Genomic DNA, 6,000 nt, shown 5'->3' with positions numbered 1-6,000 from the left:
GGTATACGAAGCAGCCGTGAAAAGAAAACTAAATGTGGAGTTCCTTGTCGAAAGAGCTGATGGTCCTCTCCACGAAAGGCATTTCGTGGTGAGGGCCACAGTAGGTGACCATACCTCAGAAGGCGAAGGCTCATCAATAAAAAATGGCGAAACATGCTGCTTCGACCAAAGTGTTGTCGCAGCTGGAGCCATCAGCTAACCCTAACCCAATAGAGATTGATCCAAACATGCACCCGGTCCGAATACTTGACCAGAGGTGCATTAAAACGAAAAAAGCAGCGCCATATACGAATAAACTGAAAAAGAGTTGGGCTTCAGTTATCAGCAACAGCCCCACATTATAGTGTAGCCAATAGCATCAGTAATAGGTAGATATCCCTTTACGAGTTAAAATTTTACAAACGCATAATTATCTTTGTATTTTCTTCTTACAGATTTCATCGTCATGGATTCTACTGAGATGACTGGCTACATTCACAATGTTTCTCCATTGAAAAGACTTTCAAGGCTGGAACTTACTTGGAAATGCGAGTCGTCCGAGCCATAACCAATTTAGACTCCCACGCCCATTCTGCACCTTTATTTGCACAACTGAATATTATATCCTTGATATTTTTAAAGCGAATTCTCTTTTTATTGCAAAATTGATGTTGTCTTATCACTATTATTTGTTACCTTAATTCCCCTTTTCTAAATTTATTTCTGACAAAATTTTTTAGTCAAATTCATGTTATGATACCAGATTCTCAGCACAACTCTGGCCCCACATTTGTCTTCTCACAAATAGGTCTTCTCACCACTTTCCTTTTCCTTTTTTACTGAATTGATTGTAAACATGAGGTGAAATAAACATTCATTGATTGGTTGATTGAATTAAGTTTCAAACAGATGCAGGTGTTGTAAGGTCCGTTTGCTTCTCACCAAATAACTATAAGCATAAAGACTTTGATAGTACATGTAGGTGACCATACCTCAGAAGGCGAAGGCTCATCAATAAAAAGGCGAAACATGCTGCTGCGACCAAAGTGTTGTCGCAGCTGGAGGTATCAGCTAACCCTAACCCAATAGGGATTGATGTAAACATGCACCCGGTCCGAATACTTGACCAGACGAGCATTAAAACGAAAAAAGCAACGCCAGTATATGAGTACACTGAAAAAGAGTTGGGCTTTAATGGAAAAGTTAAATTGGAGAAACACAAGGCATTGGTGGAAGGAAGAAATAAAAAGAATGGAAAAAAAAAAACGCTGCAGAGAATCTTCTGAAGATTATTGGCTTTCAGCCTTCCCCTGGTGTTCAGATAAGAGTTGCCTTAATCATAAGTCATAATGGATTAAAGAAAGGAAAGGAAATGTATTTATCATGGGTTACGTAACCTTTTCTTTGGGGTGTTACATGGTATGCTGTTTTTTTGTCGCTTCATTAGCGGCAGGCTATATATATTCGAGTTGTCCTCATTTATATTCATTCGCGTCCTACGACCGTCCCTACGCCCTCAAAATTATGTCCGATGTTGAAGACGTTATTCCAGCGAACACAGATCTTTCTAGCAGCGGCCTTTTGCCGTCTTCGCTTCCTAAACAACCTTCGTCTCAATCTCTCGAAGCTTCAGTACCATTCCAGTCTTCAGAATCCAGTGATATAGCGTCCGCGTTCTCTCTATTTAAGGATTATTTCGACAAAAAGTTGGGCGCCTTGAAGCGCGATATTCAAGACGAATTGTGCAGCAATACCGATTCTGTGGCCAAAAAGCTTAAAGAAGAATCCAAGATCACGTTTAGATTCAAAGGTAATAAGAAACAGTTTCAATTCAACTCCGACCTCGCAGAAAAGGTGAAGTCGGCGTCAGTTGCTCTCGGGAAGAGAAAATTAGACCTTGTTAAAACTCAATTGGAAGAACTAGACTCTGACATCAAGAAGCGCAACAAACTTATCAGACTGGCAGATAAGTCCGCCGCCGGTTGGGATTTGGTGAACGAGTATTTATCAGACGAGCTGGCTAGCGGGTCTGAGGACGAAAAGCGTATCCGCCGTGCCGAGCAGAGGGCCCTTCGTAAACGCAACCAACGACAACAGAAAGCGAAGCCATCAAAGCAAGGTTATTCACAACCCCAATCTTCTACCACAACCACCGCCTTTGCTGACCAACATTCATCATCCTCCAGACCTTTTTCTCGTACTTTTGGCGCTTTCAGAAAACCAAGACCAAGCGATATTTGTTTCGCCTGCGGCCAGCAAGGTCATTGGAGATCTCAGTGTCAAGTTAATCCTCAAACCAGATCTTCGAGCTCGGGGCAGTCCTTTCCTAGTTCTTCTGGTTTTTCGGGCATTGGAGGTAAATAGGACCACAGGATTAAAAGCTTGTTCTCCAAGAAGTTCTCAAAGATGCCTTGCAGCCTAATTTTCAACAGGTTGAAGACGGGCGACTCCGGGCACTGGTTCAAGATCTACCCGCAGTTCTTCTTAAATCCAAAGCCGTTAGTATCGCGAGGAAGTATGAAAAGGGGTTCAATACGTGGAGGAAATGGGCCTCTCAGTTTAATGAAATTGTTATATTTCCCGCTTCTAGTGTGCACGTTTCATTGTTCTTTCTTAGCTTGATTCAAGAATCTTCTTCTTGCAGTACTATTGACGAAGTCCATTATGGGCTCAAGTGGGTGCACGATTTGGCAGGTCTACCCGACCCCTGTAATTCCTCGTTAGTGTTACCTTTAATAGAATCTGCTAAGAGGCTTCTCAGTGTCCCTGTAAAAAAGAAAGAGCCGGTGACCCCCGAGGCTATTCAGCTTTTAGTTTCTAAGTATGGATCGTCTTCAGCTAGTTTGTCTGACTTACGTGTGCTTACTTTGTGCCTTTTGGGTTATGCAGGGTTTTTTCGCTTTAACGAGTTGGTTCAGTTACGCAGGTGTGACTTTCAGTTTGAAGATTCTTTTATGAGAGTCTTTGTTCATCGAAGTAAGACTGACGTTTACAGGGACGGGGCTTGGGTTGTTATCGCTAAGACCTTCAAGCATACATGTTCTTATTTATTAGTTCAACGATATTTTGCGGCCGCTTCTTTTTCAGCAGACAGTGAAGAATTCATTTTTCGCCCTGTCGTTTTTCTTCGCAGTACCGGAACCTATAAATTGCGCGGGTCTGTTCCTCTGTCTTATACTAGAGCGCGGGAGATAGTGCTTAGTGCTTTCGATTCCATCGGCCTTCCCAAGCAAGACTATGGTCTCCATAGCCTTAGGGCCGGAGGTGCCTCTGCTGCTGCTAATGCTCGAGTGCCTGACAGATTGTTTAAAAGACACGGCCGTTGGAAATCAGACAAGGCAAAAGACGGTTACATTAAGGATAGTGTTCATTCATTGTTGTCGGTTTCGTTGTCACTGGGTATTTAATTTTCCGCATTTCCCGTTCTTTTAGTTCGCACACGGCTCGTGTTGACACACCCCAATTGAGGTTGCTTGTTACATGATAAATGTTTTATATTCGTTTGAGTGGGGTAGCGAATTAGAATATAAATGTATTTATCATGGGTTACGTAACCTTTTCTTTGGGGTGTTACATGGTATGCTGTTTTTTTTGTCGCTTCATTAGCGGCAGGCTATATATATATTCGAGTTGTCCTCATTTATATTCATTCGCGTCCTACGACCGTCCCTACGCCCTCAAAATTAAATACCCAGTGATCAGGGGCTTCTTTTACACGTAGTTTTTTGCATGCTGCTACACGAAAGGTTTAGCACGTTTTGTATCTTTACTGATTGATTGTTATACGAGCATAGTTTAGATCATTTTGTTGGATTGTTTTTCTTGCTGTAATTTTGTGCATTTCTGAGTTTTCATTCTGTTTATTGTATTGTTTCCATCCATTCTGTTGATGAAGGCATAATAAAGAGGGTCGCACACGGCTCGTGTTGACACACCCCAATTGAGGTTGCTTGTTACATGATAAATGTTTTATATTCGTTTGAGCGGGGTAGCGAATTAGAATATAAAGAAACTTTAAAGTGTCAAGTCGCTTTAGCGCTGGAGCACTAACTGGGAACAGTGTAAACTGAAATTGACAATGGATGCAAATGAAGTAAAAAGTGTTTGCTTCAAATAACTAGTCTTGATGAAGCCGCAGCAATTTAACAATTTCGCAGAATTAGGAACTAGGTGAGAGTGACCGACAGGTCTGATTAATGAACATTCTCATTACAGAATTCTAATAGAGCATTGACAGTGATGTATGTGCAAGAGTTTGCTTAGTTTCCAGAGTAAAAACCTGAATAAAACACACTGGCTTTGTGATCTCAACGATAAATTAAATCATTTCACCTCTGAAGCTATCGCCATTGACAAATACAAATGTCTTGCATTAGACAGTAAAATCTGCAAGTATCACTCCCTGGAGAGAAAGGGTTAAGGACTGTTATTCATCAACAATTTATTTCTGGTTAGGGTTAGGGTCATGATGAGTAATGAACAAGTTCAATCGAATGTATTTGAATCCGTATAGTTTTCTGATCTCACCTGTTTGCATGAGAATTGATCAGTTGAATAACATGTAAACAAAACCTACATAGTCTTGGACAGCTTCAAAATGCACCCTTGTGAGTGAACTGCAACATTGTTTTACATGGGTGATACATGTGCCATAAAGACACAACTTCAGTCTTGCTAGCGCTTGTGACAATTAATTAATTTTGTTTTACGTATGTATAAACATCAGTCAGGAGCTGCCTTATTGCTGATTATTTGAATTGTGTTTTGTGGCTTTCAGAGAACACCAGAGCTCTTTGAGACTGAATGCTCAGTCCAGGACAGCAAGCTATCAGATTGGTCAAGAAGTTCAGCATCCTTGTCATTAAAGTCATCATCTTCAAATTCTGTTTCCAGCCAGAAGTCTTCAATGTCAAAGTGTGGAAGCCAAAGACAGTCACCTGGAAGGTCCACACCTGACACTGAAACAGTCATTGACGTTCAAGAGGATTTTAAATTTCATTATGTCAGATGACATACAAAAGTGCAATAAAGATAGAAAGTACCCAGATAAAAATATTTTGCGAAGATTCATACGCGATGCTGCTGCTTGCCTACAAGGATTGGTGGGATCAGAAAGCATCAGTTACTCAGACTTCATTGTAGCAGCAACGAAGATTTGTGACACTTTTCCTATTTTGTGGGACCCTCGACCAGCATCATTCCCACCAGCAAAGAAAATAATTTCCTCCTTGGCACGACCATATAGAAGAACTTGTTAAAAAAGCGTCGAAGAAACTGTACTTTCTTATTCAACTTAAGCGCGCGCACGTTCCTACTTCAGATCTTGTAACATATTTTTGCGCATGTATCAGGTCTTCACTAGATTACGCTTGTCCTGTTTTCCATTACAGTTTACCAAAGTATCTACAAGTCGAGCTCGAAAGAGTGCAAAGGAGGGCCCTATCATGCATTTTTCCCAGGGTGCACTACTCGGACGCCCTTCAGTTAGCAGGGCTTGAGTCCATCAGGGCCCACCAGGAAAAGTTAACAGAACACCTTTTTAAGTCTATTGTTAATGATCCACGGAGTAAGATTACCAGCCTCCTGCCTCCCTCAGTTTCTATCTCATATGAGCTGAGAAGGCAGAGGAGGTTTGCCATGCCTCTTGTAAAGACAAATAGATTTGCAAATTCATTCATAGTTAAGAGTGCGAGGGAAGCATTTAAGTAATTTCTGACAGTAGTCGCTTTGTAATTATATAATAGTAGTAGTTTTTGAATCATTTCTTATATTTCTTACTTGTAAAGAGGCGCAATTCAGTTTTTTTTAACTGCAATGTTTTTTCTTAATAAACACACACAGTACAGTAGTAGGCTATCTGTTCATGATTTACAGCTTAGCTCTTAACCCATAATTCCCTATATGTCCCCAATGACCAGCAAAATCATCTGGTGTTAGACAGAGTAAAATCTATAAGTGATACTCTTGGGGCTTAAGGGTTAAATTTGTTTAGCCTTTGTTTTTTCAGAGCCAATGATTGAC

At 40.9% G+C, this 6,000-nt stretch overlaps 1 protein-coding gene across 2 annotated transcripts in view; it reads right to left on the bottom strand.

Annotated features, from left to right (window-relative positions):
- The window catches only part of LOC138006218 (uncharacterized), a 100,356-nt gene that overhangs the window by 38,862 nt on the left and 55,494 nt on the right, over positions 1–6,000 (bottom strand). The window lies entirely within an intron of this gene.

This window comes from Montipora foliosa, chromosome 6 (assembly GCF_036669935.1).
Source record: "Montipora foliosa isolate CH-2021 chromosome 6, ASM3666993v2, whole genome shotgun sequence".
Taxonomy (NCBI): Eukaryota; Metazoa; Cnidaria; class Anthozoa; order Scleractinia; family Acroporidae; genus Montipora; species Montipora foliosa.
Note: the sequence above shows the minus strand (reverse complement) of the source record. Positions and strands in the feature narration are given on the sequence as shown.